This window comes from Castor canadensis, chromosome 3 (genome assembly GCF_047511655.1).
Source record: "Castor canadensis chromosome 3, mCasCan1.hap1v2, whole genome shotgun sequence".
NCBI lineage: Eukaryota > Metazoa > Chordata > Mammalia > Rodentia > Castoridae > Castor > Castor canadensis.
This window is the reverse complement of record NC_133388.1, coordinates 99,307,828-99,329,234: the sequence shown is the minus strand read 5'-3', so window position 1 is coordinate 99,329,234 and position 21,407 is coordinate 99,307,828. Positions and strand designations below refer to the sequence as shown.

Below are 21,407 nucleotides of genomic sequence, written 5' to 3'. Positions count from 1 at the left end.
CTTCTGAGAGAAATATTTGCAAATTCTTTGTCCAGTAAAGTATATGTATTTAAGATAGAAAAAAACTCTCAGTACACATTCAGAAAACAAACAGTACTATTAAAACATACTCAAAAGAGATGAGATTCTGCTTCACCAAAGAAGTTTTGCAAATGCAAAACCACTACATATTATTAGCATTATAGAATTGAAAATTAAAATGCTGTCAGGGAAATGCAAACTAAAACAGTATTAAGGTTCCACTATGCACCTATTGCATGAATTGGTAGTCTCACTCATTGCTGGGAGGAATACCACATGGAATATCTAGTCTGAAAGACAGTTTTGCAGTCTCTTAAGAAGCTAAATATAATCTTATTATTGAAATCAATTATACCAATAGGTACTTGTTCAATAGATTTGAAAATTATATTCACATAAAATTTAGACAAAATATTTATGATTACTTTACAATCATTTCAAACTGGAAGCAACCAATATCTTCATCAATAGATGAATGACTAAACAAACTGGATTGTCCATATAACAGAATATTATTCAGTAATAAGAAGAAGCCATTAAATCACAGAAAGTCATAGAAAGGATCTTAAATGCATACTTTCAATTAAAGAGCCAATTGGAAGAGACTCTGTGCTACATGTTTCCATTAAGGGAGCTCAGAGGCTTTACTAAGTAAACTGATGATTTTTAGGGCCTTGGGAGTATTGTGCATACAATTTTATGCTGTATCCATGATACTACAAATTGTAGGAGCCCATAGAACTTTATAGTATAGAAATGAGCTTTAATGTACAGAAATTTTAAAATGTCAACTTGTGGTAAAAGTGATCACAGGATAGAACACAGATTGTACCATAATATTACAATTAAATTAAAATGGGAGCTCATAACCTCTCTGAAGGGACTGGGCAAAAATGTAGTACAGAATTAGGCAATGGTGGAGATGACTACAAATTGTAATGGTAAAGAAACACAGAGCTTTATATAATGCCATACTCCAGTTGATAAGGTTGTTCCTTACAGGGACATGCTGACAACCACTGTGCATGTATCCTAGGATTGAGCAAGTAAATGCATGTGTGTTGGGTGGCAGGTACTATACCTTGCCGTCACAGTGAGAGATTGTGGCTAAGCAAGAGGAGAGAGGGTAGAATGGCTGAGTAAGACATGTGAACTGGATTAAAGTTATAAACATGAGCAAAAATTTATATTTTCTTAATATAGATACTAATGGCTCACTATGCAAGTAATTATAGGTAGGTATCTAGGTGGTATACATGTGCCCCAGCTTTGTGCTGAGACTGCCTGGAAGCAATGACATCTAGTAAAGATAAGCATATCTATTACCTAATCTTGGTTTCTGGTAACATTCTTTTTAAGAAAGAACTTAAACTCTTCTTTCATAGAAGAAATAAGCCTGGAGCATCATGCAGTTCAACAAAGTAGAGTGGTATAAAATGAATGAACATAACAACAAAAGAGAAATAAGAAATATACAATGATGAGAGCATATCAAAGGGACACTTGATGCTCTGATCAAAAATAATCTGAAACAGGAAATAAAAATGCAATATTGAAATATAATCTAAATTATGAAACAATATCCCTGAGTTCACACTAGTATAATTGATTAACACATTAAATAAGGAAATGGAGAGGAAGAGTCAATTGCATAGGATATTAAAAGATGATTATTGTGATTCTTCCCCCAAATAAGTGGGACATACATCCCAACTCTTTAGGTGTGTACTGCTCTCTCTTCCAGAGAGCAGAATATAGAAATGAGAGGAAGAAAAAAGGACCCCAGAGTGGAAAAACCTGACAGACACAGCTTCATCCAGGCAATCAAAGGCAGCATCAGCAGCAAGGGTCTTGATGGTAGTGTGTGCCCAGGGCACAGTGTGATGAGGATGGTACCTTGCCTCTGTGGCCTTCATCCAAATCATCAATAAACCTTAACATGAGAACAAATCAGACAATCCCAAACTGAAGGATGTATTTACCAAGTACCCAACCTGTACTCCTCAAACTGTCCAGATCATAAATAACAAGAAAAATCTGAGAAACTGTAACAGCAAGGAGGAGCCAGCAGACATGGTGAATCAATGTAATATGGTAGTTTGGATGGAATCCTAGTGCTTAAAAAGGACAAATGAAGAAAATCTCAATAAAGTATTGCCTTCATAGCAATATATCTTTTTTGTTTTTATTTTTTGGTGGTACTGGGGATTTGAACTCCAAGCAAAGCAGGTGCTCTACTACTTGAGCCACACCTCTAGTCTGTTTTATTCTGGTTATTATGGAGGTGGGGGTTTCATGAACTATTTGCCCTGACTGGCTTCAACTATGGGTGGTTCTGATTGCAGCCTACCAAGTAGCTAGATTAAAATATGAGCCACTGACACCCTGTACTATACCTTAATAGTAGTATATCGATATCATTTCTTATTTTTAGGAAAAATTTACCATAGTATTGCACAATATTAACAAATGAGGAATGTGGGTGTAGGGTACATGGGCTCTCTCTATACATCCTGGGCTACTTTCCTATAAACCTAAAACAACTCTTCAATTAAAAGGTTATTTTAAAAATGCATGTGTTGCTCTTTGGGAAATGTCACAGGGCTGATAGAGGGGCTCAAGTGCTAGAGCATCTGCCTAGCAAACCTAGCAAGCACAAGGCCCTGAGTTCAAGCCCCAGAATCTCCAAAGAAAAAAGAGAGAGAGAGAGTAGTATCACAAATGATTTCAAAGAAGGTCTGAGGATTTAGAAAAGCAGGTTATTTACCATGCAGAAACTTGAGAAATTAAAGTGATAGTACTTTCACTGCATAGGTTTTTCATTGTGGTGACTGAAGGCTAGGGCAAGTGGCAGCATTTCAAGTCTTTACATATTTCTGAATGAATTTCAGGGATGAGCCCAAATGGACATGAGGAACGACACACTCTGGGTTACTTTTGCCTACATAGATGTTTAGACAAGAGAATCAATTTTATTTTTGTTCTTCTAATAAAAAAGAAGTTTAAAAAATTTTCTAAGCCAAAATTTCAAAACAATTTCTCCATCTTGCATATGTAATTCCTTGCAAAACATCTGTCATATGCTTTCCCTAATGAAATGCTTCAGAAAACTTTAAATAACTAAAAATATTCTCTACTCATTGTCCTCCCTTTTATGAATTTTTATTCCCCCTTATCCACAATTTTGCTTTTCATGGTTAGTTCCTTATGGCTAATCTTTGTCTGAAAATATAAAATAGAAAATTTCAGAAATAAACAATTAGAAAGTTCTAAAATGTGTATCATTTTGACCATGGTAATAAAACCTTGCACCTTCCTCCTCTGTCCTGCCCAGAACATGAGTCAACCCTTTGCCAATCATATATATCTATAAAAACTACACCCCCCCCCAGTTATTTAGTAACCATCATGGCTACCAGAATGACTGTGGAAGTGTGGTTGTGTGTGTGTTCATATAGCCTCTACTGTATTTAATAATGGACCAAAATCTCATGAGCTCTGGGAATTTAGACATTTAGAGAAGTGGTAAAATGCTTTCTTTAAATTGTAAAGTGACAGTTCTTAGTAAGGAAAGAAAAAATATGGTAGGCTGAGGATGCTAAGATCTGTAGTAATAACAACACTCAATGCATGAAACTGTGAAGAAGAAACAAATTTAGGCTACTGTTTGCTGCTACATAACTGCAGTTAAGTCATAGTGCATAAGAGCTTAGTTAAGATGATAAAAACATTAAACTATTCATGGTTACAGGAATTGACAAGGGGGCTTCAAATGTATCCCCCTGAATATAAGATCTGTTGTATTTCTTAAAAAACTGTTTTACTAGCATGCATTAGTTATACTGGGAGTTCCATTATGACATTTTCCAGAGAAGACTATTGTATTTCTAAGTTAATTCACACACTTGCTTGTAGTGAGAATTGTTTACTTCTAGTTAGTGACAAATAAATGAATACTGAAGATTTTGCAGTACTAAAGCTAGAGAAGATTAATTGAAGATGATAAAGTGTTTGTGCTGGAATATTGAGAAACACTGGAACAAGGCAAACATGGCTACCTCCGATAAAAGAGCCAGAGAAAATCTACACATATGGCTGACTGCCCAGCCCCAGTGACCTTCCCGATAATGTCCAGTACCTTCCCTCATTCCCCCTGCACAGTCATTTTTCTAATGCCCACACCCCTCCAAACTCCCTTTTCCCACTATTGGATGGTTAAAAACCCCAGCCTATAAGAGAGGCATGCTGTCACACCTCTCAGAGTGTTACTCTGATGGCTAAGAGTCCCTCTCAGGTCTCCTCTCCCTGATAAAGACCTGCTGCTTGTAGAGGTCACAGAGGCTTTCTTGATCTCTCTCTGTCCCCCTTTCTATTTCATTTTCCTTTTGGTTTATATAGTGTTTTTTTTAACTTACATTTATTGAGCAAACACAGGACTCAAAATATGACCCTAAGTAGGAACTCAAAAAATAAGTAATGCATAATTACTAAGTACATCTAGGATGAGTGAAACATGTACAAACACAATAGGTCAATAGGATAGAGTTGTGAGGAGATGTACCTGAGTTTCTTGAGGATAAACTTTGCTTTAGCAATATCTTGAAAAATGGTAATGATTAAGCTGGCTGAAGGACACTAAAACAAATTCATATTTTGAAAGAAGAAGAATGGGAAAAGAAAATGCAGTAAAGCATATAAAAATGATGATGAGCAGGCATGAAGAAGCTCTCAGCAGTGTATATTGTATTGAGTACAACTTTTGTTTTAGTTTCCTGGGACTGTCAAGATAAACATACCACAAGCTGGTGATTTTAATTTAGTTAAAATTCTCATTGTTCTGGAAGCATGAAGTCTAACAAAGGTGTTGGCAGAGCTGGCTTCATCTGAGGTTTTCTCCTTGTCATGTAGATGTGTGTCATTTCTTCTCCATGTGTCCTCATGTCTTCCCTCCTTGTGTGTCTGTGTCCTAATCTCCTCTTCTTATACATCACCTGTCTCCTTGAATTACAGTCACCATCTATGTCATTTTATCTGTTTAAAGAGTCTGTCTCTAAATGCAGTCATGTTCTGAAGTGCTTAGGTTTAGTACTTCAACATAAGAATTTTGTAGGGACACAATTCCGCCATAAGAACTTACAGGTAGAATTAGACAGCAAATAAAGTACCATTAAGTGGTTTTCAGCTCAGACATAATGCTTCACATAGAGGGATAAACAGAGATCAGAAAATCTTATGTGCTATTGATGTATATTAAAAGGCAGCAAATAACCAGGAACTGAAATAGTGAGGTAGGGTAAAGGTGAGATAAATCTTAATAATTGAATAATTATGATCTGATAATTCATTAGATGTGGGTGGAACTTAAGAAAGGTAGCCATAAAAATATCATCAAGGCTAACGTGTACAAGAAAATATCAGAGAAAGGAAGGATTGGGGTTTGTTAAACATTGAAGTTGCAAACCTTAGTTTTCAACTTGATGACAATTCTCCACGTATCTTTCTTTCTAAGTAATATTTCCTTTGCATAGTAGTCAGAATTCTGAAATGATGCTCTTTGTGCTTTAATAGCTCTGCTTGGGCCAAGAAACTTTTTAAGGTAACCCTCAGGACATATTATGAATATTTCAGTTGAATGGAAATCAACAGCAGCTGTTAGACGATCATCTCACAGACATTTGGTTATTATTTCTTATGGAGTTCACTTCCTAAAGGAGTATGGAATGATTATCCAAATGCAAAGTGTTGGTTTTTCTATTCCCACTATTACAGGGAATATGCTTCCACTAATTATCCACCACTGGTTACATTTTTAGGGGAAAACAGCAGGATGGCTGAGCTGGTAAGCTTTTAGCTTATTATATAGGGCAACTTGCATCTGCCAAGTATGCACTAGAATTGTATGCCAGTGTGTGGAACTGCACTAACATACACCTCTTAATACAGCTCTTTATTTGTTTAAGTATGCTTAATACTGGGTGCAGTGGTGCATACCTATAATCTGTGCCACAAGCTTTCTGCTGGACAGATGGTGGCTGTTCACTTGTAAAAATAAGGTACAGAGTCATTCTGCCTTAGCCTTTTCAGTAAAAATGGTGCAAACTGTTTTATAAATGGAGTCACTGAGGGCAAGACACAGCCTGAAAGTAATTGCTCTATGCAATGTGGAGAAACATAGTGCAAGGTAGATCTTGATGTCCACAGTCATGATTTAAGATGTGATTGCCTCTTCTGACCTCTTCTCATAGACTTTGTGTCAGCCAAGTGCTGGATTTTACCTGAGAGTTGCAAAAACTTAAAATGAACTGATTCAAACTTTTTTTAAAAAAGAAAGATTAAGACTACTTATTTGAACCAAATATGAAGTCTCACCTTTCAATTTTCTTTCTCATCAGTTGCTTCCCAAATACAATATTAAAGCTGTGACTGACATTTTTCTCATAATGAATCCTTTCAGGTCATTTCACAGCCTGTGTTAAGAAAAAATATGGAGGAAGACATCTTGAACATTAAGATCTTTTTAATCAGTATACCCCTCCGTAGATGAATGTATTATCTTCTTTTCCATTGTCAAACATAAATCAGAGAGAAAGTGTTCCAATATTTTAAAATGTGATATTACTTAGGAAAAAGTATTTTGTTCAAGGTTGTGTATGTGTTGTGTATATACCTCAAGTTTATATTCATGGCTTTCATCTATGTTCTAAAGAAAAGTAAATAGCACTAAAATAACAATATCTGTACTTATTACCCTGAGATAGGTGCTGGCATTACTGTTCAGTGTTATTTTGTACTTTTCCTTGTATTGTTTTAACATATCTTGTATCACAAATCATTGAGCTGCTCTTCAAAAGAAGAAAGAAAGAGAGAGAAAGGAGACACAAAGACAAGAGAGGGAAAAAGGAGAAGGCTTGACATTATATACTACTTTTTGCTGATCAATAGTACATGGAAACATATTCCAACTGAGTGGAGTACATGTCAGATTCCTGGGTAATATTGATAGTGGGAAGAATTGTGCAGTGGGAATTGTCAGATTGTTCTTTTTGTTGGTCTGTATGTGATCTAAATTATTGAATAAATTGTAAATTACTCAATTATAAATTATGCTTCAAACTATCAAGTAATTTTATCTTAATTAAAAGCTATTGAGTGTAATTTGTCCAGAATAAGAGCATTCTATAAACTATCCATTTATTTAGTCTTTTTAGTATGAAATTGCATGTCAAGCAATTAAATCAAGATCATATTTTATAAACAACAGATAATTTTTAATTTGAAGTTCTCTTATTTTGTAAGTTGAATAGTTTGAGGTTTTGTTTTTACTTTCCTGTATCTTCTAATACCAAATAAATGCAAATTTAACAATTTAAATGGCACATAATTTGAATGCTCTTAAGAATTTGGTTGTAAAATTCACTCACATAGTATATTGTTTGTACTAAGAAGTAATTTCACCCACAAAACCATTACATTTGCTTAAGGTAATTTGAAAATGTTTGTTTTTATTCCTATCATTATTTTTATGAACTAAAGTATACCTTGAGTACTTTCTTTGTACATCTTTCGTGCACCCCAAATTTGAAGGATGATCCAAATTGGCATGCTTTAGAAAATAAAACTACTTTCAATATGAGCCTTTCAAATTCCATGAAGATTTTACTAGGAAATAATACACATGTATAAGTATGGATGAACCTTTGAAAGTTCCTTTCTGTAAATACAAATCCAAGTAAGGATTTATGTCCAGTCTAAGTAAGGAATATAAATCCTAAATTATGGAATCCTAAATGAGAGAGAGAGAAACAAAGAAATGATGAAAGATGAACAATTTTAAATAGTAATCTAAATTTCAAACTTAAGGTACTGGAGACAAAGGCCAAACTAAACCTGAAATAAGCAGCAAGAAAGAAATAAGAATTTACCGCATGAAGTGGGACATGGGAAATTAAAAAAAAAAATTAAACAATGAAACCCGACACCCAAAGCTGCTTCTTTGAAGAATACCAGCAACCCAACAAACCTTTAGGTAAGGTCTCCAAGAAAAAAGAGACAATAAAATTATCAAATCAGAAATGAAGAGTAGAACATTTATGAGTCTGGCTTATTTCACTTAACATGAAGATCTTCAGTTCACTCCATTTTCCTAAAAAATGTAAGAAATTAATTTTTCTTTGTGGCTAAGTAAAATTTCACTGTGCATATAAAGTACATATTCTTCTTATTCATTCATAGGTATCTAGGCTGATTCCATGATTTGGCCGTTGTGAATAGTGCTACAATAAGTGTAAGTGTGCAAGTGTGTCTATTGTATTCTAACTTTGATTCTTTTGAGTAATATTCAGCAGCTGTGTAGGTGAATCAGATGTGAGTTCTATTTTTAGCTTTTTGAGGACCCTCCATATTGAATTCCACAGTGGTTGGACTAATTTAAAATCACCAGCAACAGTGTTTACGGAATCATTTTTCCCTGCACCTTTGCTAGCATTTGTTGTTTATTTTCTTGCTGGTATCTATTCTGACTGGGGTTGTTTTGATTTCCATTTCCAAGATGGTTAGAAAAGATGGCAAACATTTTTCATGCACTTATTGTTAATTTGTACTTTTGTAAAGTGTCTGTTCAGTTCACTTGCCCATTTATTGATTAGATTATTTTCTCTTTTACTGTTTGACCTAGAAATTGTTTACTTTGCTGTGCAGAAGCTTCCTAATTTGATGCAGTTCCATTTTGTCAATACTTGCTGTTACTTGTTTTTCTTGAGCTACTGGATTCATATTTAGAAAGTCAATGTCTATTCCTTGATCTTGAAATGTTTCCCTTAAGTTTTCCTCTTGTAGTTTCAAACTTTTAGGTCTTACATTAAGGTCCTTTGTACAGAGTGAGAAATAGTGACCTAATTTCAATGTTCCACATGTGGATATCCAGTTTTTCCAGCATCATTTGTTGAACTGTGTTTTCTCCAATGTATGGTTTGGAGTCATTTGGAAAGAATCAGATTACTAAAGATGTGTCAGTTTATTTCTTTTCTCTTTTTTTTTTTTTTTTTTTGGTGGGGGTAGTGGTACTGGGTGTTGAACTCAGAGTTTGATGATTTCTAGACAGTTACTTGGCCATTTGAGCCATGTCCCAAAGTCCTTTGTGACTTTAATTATTTTTCAGGGAGAGCCTCAAGGTTTAGTCTGGTGCCAACCCTGGACAACAGTCCTCCTACCTATGCCTTCTGTGTGGCTGAGATCACAGATTCATGCCACCATGTCTAGCTTTTTAGTTGAGATGAGAGTTTCACTATTTTTTGGCCCAGGATGGCCTCGAACTATGATCCTCCTGATGTCTCCTAGGATTAAAGACTTGAGATACTATTCCCAGACCCAGATTGGTTTATTTTGGAGTCCTCTACTCTACTTGTCTGCTTTTCTACATGTCTGTTTTTATGCCAATAATCTGCTTTTTGTTGTTATGGTCCTGGAGTATGCTTTGAAAGGGATTGCACAGGATCATTTTGGTAGTTTGAGGTCTATTATTGATCCATATGAATTTTAGGATTCTGTTTTGCATTTTTGTGGGAATGTCATTGAAGTTTTGATAGGGATTGCATTACTTTTGGTAATATGGTCATTTTCACAATATTAATTCTGCTGTTTTATGAACATAAGAGCTCTGTCTTCTAGTGTTTTCTACCATTTGTTTCTTTAGTGCTTTATTGTTTTCATTGTAGAGATCTTTAATTTCTTTGATTAAAGTTGTCCTTAAGTGTTTTTGTTTGTTGGTTTGTTTTTGAGGTTATTGTGAACTAGATTGCAACTTCCTTTCCAAGGAATGTGTTGCTAGTATGTAGAAAAGCTATCCATGTTGATTTTGAATACTACTACTTAACTGAAATTATTGATCTGATTTAACTGTTTTCTGCTGAAATATTTTGGGTATTTTAAGTACAAGATGCTATTACCTGGAAACAAGGATATTTTGACGTCTTCCTTTCCTAATAGAATGATTTTATTTCTTTCTCTTGCTTTATTGCTCTGAGTAAAGTTCAAAGTCCTGTATTGAATAAGAGTGATGAAAATACACACCCTTTTCTTACCTGATTTAAGAGTTAATGCTTTCTGTTTTTCATCATGCAGTATAATCTTGGTTACTGGTTTGTCTTAGACAGGCTTTATTATATGGAGGTATGATTATCCTACTCTTAGTTTATTGAGGGATTTTATTATGAAGAGAGTTTGAATTTTGTTACATGCCTTTTTAGCATCTTTTGGGATGATAATGTCATCTTTGTCCTAGGTTCTATTTAGGCATTGTATTATGATTACTGATTTGCACATGCTGAACAGTCCTTGCAGCAGTGAAATGAAACCAACTTAATCATGGTAAATGATTTTTAATGTGTTGTTGAATTCTGTTTGCAATTATTGTTTGAAGAATTTTATATGTATGTTCATTAAGGAAATTGGTCCACAGTTTGGTTTTTCTGTTTTTTTTTTCTTTTCTCAGTTATAATATCATGATAATACTGACTTCATAGAATGAGTTTGGTAGTGATGCTTTCCTCTCAATTTTATGGAAAAATTTGAGGAGCAATGGTGTTAGTTCTTCTTTAAAGGTCCTGTGGAGCTCGGCAGGAAATCTCCCTGGTCCTGGGTTTTTCTTTCATTGTAGACTCTTATTTCATTCTAATTGCTCTTTACAGATCTGTTTTTCTATAGCCTCTTGGTAGGTTGTATGTTTCTAGAAATTTTCCATTTCTTCTAGGTTTTCCACTATTTGGAAATTTTTTTTTTCAAAATAAATGATCCTGTGAATTTCAGTGGAATCTTTTATACTATCCCATTTTGTCTTTAATTTTATTAATTTTAGTTTCTATTTATTTTGGATAGTTTGAGAAGGGTTTGTCAATCATTTTTAGTCTTTTCAAGGAACAAACTCTTTGTTTTACTGATGTTTTGCAGGGATCATTTGATTTCCATTTCATTAATTTCAGTTCTGATCTTTACAATATCTTTCCTTCTGCTAGTTTTGAGTTTGGTTTATTATTACATTGCTAAGAACTTTAGGTTCATTATTAGATTATTTATTGGACATACCTCCTATTTTCACAATGCAGGCATGCATTGCTATAAGCTTCTTTCTTCAACTCCCTTTTTAGAGGCCTGATGGAGTGGCTGAAGTGGTATAGTACCTGTCTAGCAAGATGAGGCCCTGGATTCAAATTACAGTGGCACCAAAAAAAAAAAAAAAAAAGGAAAAACAAGGAGAACTGCCTTTTGCTATCCAATAGATTCTGTTAAGTGGAATTTTGATATTTATTTGATTGCATGAGTTTTATTTTTTATTTTTTTACTGATAATTTCATTTTATTGATAAGGAGACATGGGCACAAAGAATTTAAGAAAGTTGCTCAAAGTCAAACGGCTTTTAAGTGGATGAAATTCAGGGAGTCAGGCTGCAGTTCCTTTTAAAAGATAATAGATTCCTCTTAACAAAATGTGTCCATTTTGTAAGACAGGCTCACCTATGAGGCAGTTATGAGTGTGGCTTAAAGAAGACATGCTAGGACGTTCCCAAGCATCTTATGATTTCTCTTCTATTATTTTCTGTTAGCCATCTGCACCGCCTGAAGGTATAATGGTGGGTCGGGGAGCCAGTCCGCCCTGAGTATTTATGTTCCCTGAGGTAACCACTGCCCCCTGCTTGCACTCAGTACTTTGTAAAAACATTTTAATTAGCATAGATTACTTGCACAGGAGGGTTTCATTGTGACATTTCCATATATGCTTAGGATGTACCTTGGTTAGATTCACCCCCCTCCATTCTTCTCCCTCCCCGTTCTTAAAAAATTTCAACAGGTTTCACTGTGTATTCATACAAGTATATAAAGTATACGGAGTCAGCCACTACTTTTCGGGCCAGAGAGCCTTACTAAAAACCCTAGAATGGTGCAGCCCACCTGCGCGTCTTCTTCCATTCTCCCGCAAACTTTCTTCTCCCCGGTGATGGAACCTCTGTCCCGGGGCGCAGACCCCTCCGGCTATGTGGCAGTAACTGGAGATGTTTCCTTGAGAACTGTGATACCTGGCCAGCTGTCGCGAGGCCGTGTCCTTTAACAGCTTAGATGCGGCCATAGTCCTTCAACTTCAACTCTCGCGAGACCTGGAGAGAACTCGCGGCGCTTCCTGGCCGGGCCTCCGCTGGAGGTCGGAGTTCCCAGCAGAGTCTACCGGTCCTGCGCGAGGCCCGCTCCGGGCGGGAGTGTGGAGGGACTCGGGTTGCGGGGGCGGAGGGGCGACAGTGCTGAGCTTGTCCCAGGCACCTGAGCTTCCCCACTCTTCCCCCTACATGGTCACCAGAGTGTCCCCACGCGCCGGAGCTCATGCAAACGCTCGGGGACAGGGCAGCAACGAACGGCAGCCAACTAACGGGAGCCGACCTGACTTGGAAGAGGGAGCATCAACTCCACCGGCTTCCCCCACTCTGTCGGATTAGCCTTTGTGGTTGCGCACGCAGCGGCCACCAGCAACAAATTTACCTAGGTTTAGGCCCCGCAGTTCAGATTCCGCAGCCGCATCACGTGACGGCGGCGGGGCGCGGGTGAGATTGTATGAGTTTTAAAATTTACTTCATGACTTCTTCAACTACCCAATGATCGTGTATTTGTGTGTTTTCTGTAATTTTTCTTGCTGTTAAATTCTAGTTTTACTTCCTTATGATCTGATAAGGTGAAAAAAATTATTTCATTTCTCTAGTATTTGTTATGGCCTAAGATGTAATCTGTTTCACTTGAAGTTACACGGATTGCTGAAAAGAATGTGTATTCACAGCTGATGAATGTACTGTTCCATAGATTTCTGTGAAGTGCATTTGAACTACTGAGCAGCTGAACTTTCAAGTTTCTATTTGGAGGGGAGTGTGTTAGGGTCAGAATGAGCTGTCTTTTGATGAAAATGAGGCATTGAACTCTGCTGCTATCACGGTCATCATATAAGTTATCATCTGTCCCTTTATGCCACAGTTGTATTTTTTATGAAATTGGGTATGATGACATGTGGTGAATGTATATTTATAAGTGCTATATCTTAGTGGTGGATTGTACACTTAATTAATATATAGTGAACTTCTTTATCTCTTCTGACAAATTGTGTCTTGAATTTTACTTTGTCAGATATGAATGTAACTACTCCTGATTGCTTTCAAATTCCATTTATTTGGCAAATCATTTTTCATCCTTTCACTTCAAGTCTGAGTGTGTCTTTGCCAGTCAGATGCATTTCTTGCTGAAAACAAAAAGTTGGAAATAATTTTTTAATCCAATTAGCCAATCTGCACTGTTTTTATTGGAGAGTTAAGATCATTTATACTTGGAATTATTATTGAGAGCTATGTGCTGTTCCTATTATTTTGTCAGTTTTTCTTTTTTTTTTCCTGGTTGACTTGAGTACTGTTTGTTCTTTTCTTTCTTCTTCATTCTTGTTAGAGGTTTTCTGGTTTATTGAGTTGAACTCATTTGATTCTTGCCTAGTTCTCATTTGTTCACATCTTTCAATGAAATTTATTATTGCCTGAATTGTGATTTTGACTGTCTTTCTCAACCTTATATAAGATTTCTTTAAATATCTTCTGCAATGTTGGTTTAGGGGTCATGAATTGCTTCAGCCTGTGCCTATCTTATAAGTGTTTTATTTCTCCATCAATTTTAAAGGCTAAATTTGGTATATATAGTAATATTGGTTTGCAGTTGTTTACTCGCAGACCTTGAAATATAACATGGAATATCTTGCCAGCCTCTATGGTCTTTGTTGAAATGACTGATAAAATTTTGAAGTATGCATTTGTAAGTAAGTTATTTTTCTCTTCCCACTTTTAATATCTTTTTTTGTTCTCACCTCTTGGCATTTTAATTAGATGTGACATGTGGAGATGCTTTTCTGTCTAGTTGTGGTTCTAAATGCTTCATTGGCCATGCCTTACATATATTTGGGGATATTTCTATTATAATACATTGAATTGGTTTTTTTCTATGCCTTTAGTTTGTATTTCAGTTCTTTCTTCTGTCCCATAGATTAATAGACTTGGTCTTGTGATTATGTCCAAGAATTCTTATTTTTTCTTTGTCTGAATGTGATAATACATCAACTTTATCTTTAATCTCCAGCATTGTTTCTTCTTTGTCTATTCTATTGATACTGTTTTCCACTGAAGGTTTTATTTGACTTATTAAGATTTTTATTTTCTTTTTTGAGAATCTCTATTTCCTTGCTGAATTTTTACCCACATCTTGAATTAACTTCTTTCCTCCAGTCATATGTTTGGTTGAATCATATTTAAAGTCATTGATCAATTTTAAAACTAAAATTTTGAATTCTTTTTATATTATTTTAACCATTTTTTGTATCTTTGGATTTGGTTATTGAAGAGTTATAAACTTTTGGAGAAGTCTTTTACCTTTCTTTTTCATTTTCTTAAGTTTCCACATTGAAATACACACATCTGTTGAGATGGATAACATTTCAATTTTCATGGGGTCTTCTTGGTGGACAGCCTTCTCTTGGGGGTTATGATTCCCATTACCACTCAGAGGAAAAAACAAGTAGCTGTATGAAAGCAACCATTCAAAAACAAACCAGATACTTAAATGTAGTAAAAAAGAAACTAGAAACAACTATACAAACAACAATGTTAGAAATGACAGAAACTAAGATAGAATATATAGAAATTTAAAAATTATTCAAGATAAAACTATTAATAATAAATAGAAAGGGGTAACAGGAAAGGGTAAAGAGATATGATGTAAAGTAGGAAAAGGAGGAAATTTACATGGGATAAACATATATTTTGAGATGATTAACTTGTGTCAGTTTGTCAAGGCTATATTATTTAGTTGTTTGACTAAAAATCAGCCTAGATGTTGCTGTAAAAGTATAGTTTCAGCCATGATTTGCATTTTAACAAGCACTTATCAATTCAATTACTTTTGGTAAAGCAATGTATCCTCCATTGTGTAGGCAGACCTCATCCAGAAGAAAGAATTCTCAAGAAGCATAGAAACCGTTCCTGATTTCCCAGTATGCAGAATTAATACTCAAAACTGTAACATAAACTGCTACCCAAACCATCAGAGTCCAGAATACTCTTCAAGGAGTATAACATAAGAACCAGCTCCTTAAAATCAACTCTCTTCTCTCTTGGTCTTTCTCTCTCTCTGTTTCTCTCTCTCTCTTTATCTGTCTCCTTCCTCTTTTCCCCATGTGTGTGTGTGTGTTTTAGCTCCTGTTTCTCTAGATACTTCTTTTTACAATCATTATTATATCTCAGGAGATAGCAGAATTCATGCCACATATTACAAATACAGAAAATAAGGCAAGAGGCATTAAGGAACGTGTTGTAAGCAAGCCTGGCTTCATTTCCTTCAAGTTCGTTACTTTTCTTTGTCCTCAGTTTACTTTTTATTAGTTTGCTGCTAAATCTGCTTCTCTCAAACTTCATTTAGATTTGCTGAGAGGCTGGATTTGAGGAATAACTATTTGGATTCTTTTATATTTTCTATAGTGCAGAAAAGATATACCAGAAATCTGTCTACACAAAAACAAAAGTAATAAAACAGTTAAAAGGCACCAGGAAAGCTTATCCATCTTCATCTCCATATGAAAGAAGGTATTTATTTGATCTCATTGCTTCACTATTATGTGATGATCAGAATCAGCACTGAGCCCAAATCTTATTTGCCAAACAAATGGAGCACACAGAGAAACTCACACACTCAGCTGAGAATTGAGAACCAAGTCAAAATGCCTCAAAAAGAAAACAACCTTGAAACAACCCTGGGAAGATGGTAAAGAAGGTGTCTTCTCTCTTAAACAACAAGTGCGTTGTTGTCTATTCCAATATTTGCAAAGTTTAGGGAAGGCTTCAGTCATGAATTATGGCTCATTTTGGTCAATTTCAGCTCTAACCTCAGTAGCAGTTGCCCTTCCTCTGGCCTCATCCTCAGGTAAGGCAGTCTTGAACATTTTTCTGGACTGGCTGATACAACTTCCATAAGCCAGGGTGGGCAATAAGGGTCCTGTCTTTCAGGTATGGAGGGTCTGTGTTCTGATCACCAACTGCTTCTTATCATGAAAGTACAGGGAAGGAGGAAGGCAGCTGAGACTTCACCATTCTCTATGAGACCCTTCTTGCCCACAAGGATGAATTGACTATAAATGTGTTTCAAACACCATAATCTATTGCTTTCTTTTATCATTTATTTTTGTCCTCACTTGTTTTTCTCTTAGTCTTTAAAAAGATTTGTTCATTAAAAAATAACCATCTATACAGAATAACTTAAAAACTCACTGCCTAGGAAAGTCACAGGCTTACAAAAACCCCAGAAAACCTTAAGTTCACAAGTAGGCCAGTCTGTGGTGTGAAAATGGCTCACAACTATAAAAATAATCACCAAACCCAAAAAATGGAGAATAATCTTATTTCTAGAGCTGTTACAGCAATCTTGAACAGAGACATGGGACACTAAGGCTCTTGAGGAGGCAATATTTATTAGTGTGCTGGCAGCAGCTCAGTGAATTCACATCCAAAGACTGAGCCCTGAGAACAAAGAGTTCTCACCTTATATGCCCTTGCAATAGGTTACAGAAGCAAAAAGCAAGGTTTATCCCATATATGGTTGCATGTAACTAAATTGGCTACTTCACTCCCAGTGCTACATGATCCTTTTTATGTTTAGATTTTTAACTTTTATCTCCCTGCTATGCCATCCCCTTTCCACTGCTACATCATCAAAACGCAGACTAGTTTCTTTTTTTTTTTTGACCCTCTTGCCTGCTATAGAGCAATGTAGTATTCAAAGTTAGTAAAAATAAGATTAAAAAGCATAAGTGTTAGTGTGTTTGGTCTACTATAACAAAATACCACAGACTTAAGTGCCTTGAGCAATAAACACTTGTCTTTCATGATTTGTGGTGCCACAGTGGAGTGTGTGGTGAAGCTCTTTCCTGCTCTGCAGAGGAGCAGTGTCCTGCTGTGTCCTTGAGGAGTAGAAGAGAGCAAGGCATAGTGCCAGTGTCTTCCTCCCACCATGGGATTTCACCCTCTTTAATCTCATCCTCAAAGCCAGCCATAGGCTCCACCTCCAAATCCCATCATACTGGGTATTAGGATTCCAACATGTAAATTGTTCAGTTACCCAAACATTATGCTCCTAACAGAAGACAATGATGGAGAAATATAGTCCAGTCAGAGGAAAAACGACTAACACAAATACAAATTGTCTTTGAAAGAGACCAGATTGCAAGCCATTAAAGGAAGAAATGAAAACAACTACCTTAAAGATGCCCAAAGAACTAAAAGAAGATGTGGAGCCAGTTAAGAAAATAATGTATGGACACGATGAAAATATTAAGAAGTGGCACACAGGAGACTGCAGCAGTAATGTTCAGTCAAGGCAGAAAATCTAAGAAGACAACAAAACAAAATTCTCAAGCTGACAACTACAATAACTAAAGTGAAAAATTCACTAGTAGGAACCACAGGAAGCTTTGAGCAGGAAATTACCAAGTGTGACAGATAGAAAGGAGAAAATCCAAATAAGAGTGGAAGAGTACAAATGGCCATAGAAAACAACCAAGTAACACACATATGTATAGTAAAATTCACAAGGAAAAGATACAGAGAGGGGGCTGAGAGAAATATTTGGTAAATAATGGCCAAAATTAAGTGAAAAATAGGGAGATCAATATCCAGGAAGCTCAGTGACTTATATATATATCAACCTCAAAGATACCCAGACCAAGATATAGTTTAACGAAATTATTGAAAGACAAAGACAGAATCCTGAAAAGAAGAGAAAACAGTCATCATATAGAAGGGAAGCTCAATCAGATTAGTAGCAGATTTTTTCTGAGAAATTTTGAAGACCAAAAGGAATTAAGCCAATATTTTTAAAGCGATGAAAGAAAAACAATACCAAACTCTATCAACCAAGAATCTTGTGATGGGCAAAATTGTCCTTCCAGGATAGCAGCTGTAGTATTTCATCAGGACTAGACATGCCCTGAAAGAAATGCTCAGAAGAGCTGTGCACAGTGAGATGAAGAGTTATGAAGTGACTCGTGTGGTGTGTGGACCAAGACCTCAGTCAGGGTGAGTCCATGCTGCCTGAAAGCTGCTATGATTGTTCATTACTCTGATGTTGTTTGCTATAGAGGATTTAAAATAATATGATATTTAAACAATTATTAGTCAAAAAGTTGGTATTATTGCTAAATTTGGATTTTTTCTACATACTTTAGTATCCTAATGCATTACATACAATTATTAGATTTATGTTCTTGGACATATAGTGCATAAATATTTAATCCTGTGACATCATTAAATAAAAAAAGGTTGGGAATTGTAGTATAGGAGCTGTTTTTGTATGTAAGTAAGTTAAACTGGTAAAAGTACAAATCAGTGTTATAACTTTAGGATGTTAAATGTAATGCTTACAATAGCCACAAAGAAAATAACTACAGAATTTACTCAACATAAAATAAGAATTAAATTATAACACTTAACTTTGACAAGAACAATTAGACACAAATTAAATCAACATTATAAAAAATGAGGTATGACAGCTATAACACATAAATGAAAGACTAGCAAAATGACACACTTTCCTATTTATCAGTAAGTAATTTAAATATAAATAAACTAAACTGTCCAATTAGAAGACATACATTGGCAAAATGAATTTAAAAAACTGGCTGACAGCAGTGGTGTGTGCCTTCCAGCTACTTGTAAGGCTGAGATTGGGTAGATCATAGTTCTAGACCAGCTCAGAAAAGAAGTCCACAAGACTCCATCCCAACAAACAAGCAGGGTGTTGTGGTGCACAACTGTGCACCAGGTCATATAGGAGGCATAAGTAGAAGGATCTCTGTATGAGGCAGGCCCTAGACAAAAATGCATGACTCTATAAAAAAATAATAACTACAAGCAGAAAGTGCTGGGAGTGTGGTTCAACTTGTAGAGCACCTGCTAACAAGCAAGAGGCCCTGAGTTCAAACCCTTGTGTCTCTAAAAGAAAAGAAGAGAGAAAGAAAGAAAGAGAGAAGAAAGGAAGGAAGAAAGGAAGAGGGAAGGAAGGAAGAGGAAAGAAAAGAAAGAAAAAAAATGATAGAAGGAAGAAAGAAAAGGAGGAAAAGAAGAAAGGAAAAATGAGGGAGAAGAAAGGGGGGGAAAGCAGAAAAGAAAGAGAGAAGGAAGGGTACAATGAGTGAAAGAATGGATGGTTTCACTTTCTCCAAGAAGTAAGGCCTCAGAACAGAAATCAGAAAGATGGGAATATCACTACTGGAGGCCTTTAGAAGATCAGATGACTTGCATGAAAATCCCTGTTATTCCTGGGGACGTTTCTTAGGGTTTAATCCTTTATTAGGTTTAACTAACAGTGTTTAGTATGGCTTCATTTTGTTAATGATCTAGGGAAAGCAAAAAACAGTCTCCAAAATACATTCACCTCTGAAGTAGTACCTATCAATGACAGTTGAGTGTGAGATGGCATTAGTGTAAATAATTTGATGTCATGGCGATGAGAGGTCCCAGGGCCAGAGTTAAAGTCCGCCAGGGTTCTTTTGTTCATCTGTGTGTAGGAGTGCTCCCTTCTGGCATGTTAGCCAGCTGCCTTTCTGTGTGTTCTTGTAAGTCTAGTTCTCTGTCAATAACAACAATCAAAGGAGTATGGCTTCCATGAAGAAGGAAAATAATGTCCACTTCTTCTTATTCTATCTAAATCAGGACTGGGTATGAATACAACATAAGGTTTTCAGATCCATCAGTTTTCTTTTAATTTGTGTATGATATCATAAAATTGAAAGTTCACATTTTTCAACAACAGAAACTTTAAACTTTTAAAATGTGCTTTGTGCAAAGAACTCCATGTGTAAATTTGTGAAACTCATCAATTTGTCTTATTTCCTACCAGGGTGCCCAGAAGAAAACAAAAGTGAGGAAGCCAGGCTGAGGACCTGGTTGCAGGTGCAGGCTCAGATGGAAATGAATTCAGGCTCTGTCACTGATGGTCCAGCATAACAACATTTTTGTTTACTTGACACTTTGCACAGAACCTTTGTCTTTGAAATGCGCTTAAGTGTTTAGCAACTAAAGTTTCTGGGTCTTCCTTCTAATCCCAAGCATTTGAATATGATGTCATTTAAAGATGGGAGCCAAGATAATACCACCATCTTTGGGCTAAAAATTAATCAGCTACCAGGAAGTAAGAATTTTGCAGTACATAACTGAAATTGCTATCACCTGCTGGAGTCTTCTCAACAAACACTTTAATCATCTTTTCCTTATCTCCTGAGACCCATTTCATCCCCTTTCCCCAGGTAGCCACCTATGACTTCTTTGTGGGAAGCCAAGACAGGCTGCTCAAGTCCACCACTGTTCATGATCCTTGAGCTGAAGAATGTCTGGATTTCTTTCAAAATCCTATGAATGAAAGGTATAGGATTTAATGTCATTACCAATAGTATTTTTGGAAAATGAGCCAGTTATATTAGAAAAAAATATAATAAAATGAATTTGCTGCCAATAAGTGCCAATGACATTACATGACATCTGTGAAAATGCTATAGAAAGAATGATCCATAAGTCATTCTTTGAAATTTGCTAAATATGGATACTAAAATTAAAAGTTACTTTCCATATGAATACAGAAGGCCAGTAACTGTAAAAGGCACTAGCCTTGTCGGAGACAAGGCTCCCTTTGTGAGCCATTCTGTCTTGACCTTGCCCTGGAACATTTTGCGGTTGTTTGTCTTCCTGGGACATCTTGCATTTCTCCGAACATCCTGTGTTCATGCAAATACCCTGCGGTATCGCACCACCTTCCCAACTTCTCCATCTCCAGCACAAGATGGCGCCATCCCTGCTTCTCTTCCGGGAGTTTACCTTGCCACCAGCGCGAACGTGCACCCTATCAGAAGTCCTATAGCAGAACCAGCCAACCAGCCTGCACCTCGTCGTACCCCTCACTCCCTCAGCACATAAATACCCCTGTGTGAACAATAAAATTTTGCAGCTTGATCAGAACTCTTGTCTTGCTGTCTCCTTCGTGTCTCTTGTCCCTTCATTCTTCCCCTTCTAGGTTCGCTACCCACGCTGATGTGTCCTGCAGGACGGGACATAGCCTCAGGCTTTGTTTCATTTTATTGTTTTCTATTGAATATCTATGTTAGGCTGTATTCAGCATCCATTCAAAAGCATAGGTGAAATAAACAATTGTGCAGAAGAACAACATAATGGAATATATTGAAAATACTTCAATGAGAAGAAAAAAATAATCTTAAAATGGAGGCATCAAAGTTTATTGGTCATAATGTTGAATAGCCTCCAAAAAAAACCCACAAAATTCCCC

The 21,407-nt window shown here is 36.1% G+C and overlaps 2 long non-coding RNA genes across 2 annotated transcripts in view; one reads left to right on the top strand and one right to left on the bottom strand.

The window, feature by feature from the left end:
• The window catches only part of LOC141421635 (uncharacterized), a 40,588-nt gene extending 28,405 nt beyond the window's left edge, over positions 1 to 12,183 (bottom strand). The window contains exon 1 of the long non-coding RNA XR_012446263.1: positions 11,964 to 12,183. This is a non-coding gene — a long non-coding RNA (uncharacterized lncRNA). The remainder of the gene's footprint in view (positions 1 to 11,963) is intronic.
• Positions 12,184 to 12,188: 5 nt separating this feature from the next.
• Positions 12,189 to 21,082, top strand: LOC141421636 (uncharacterized). The gene is made up of 2 exons (XR_012446264.1): positions 12,189 to 18,148; positions 19,971 to 21,082. It is a non-coding gene; the product is annotated as an uncharacterized lncRNA (long non-coding RNA).
• Positions 21,083 to 21,407: the final 325 nt, after the last annotated feature.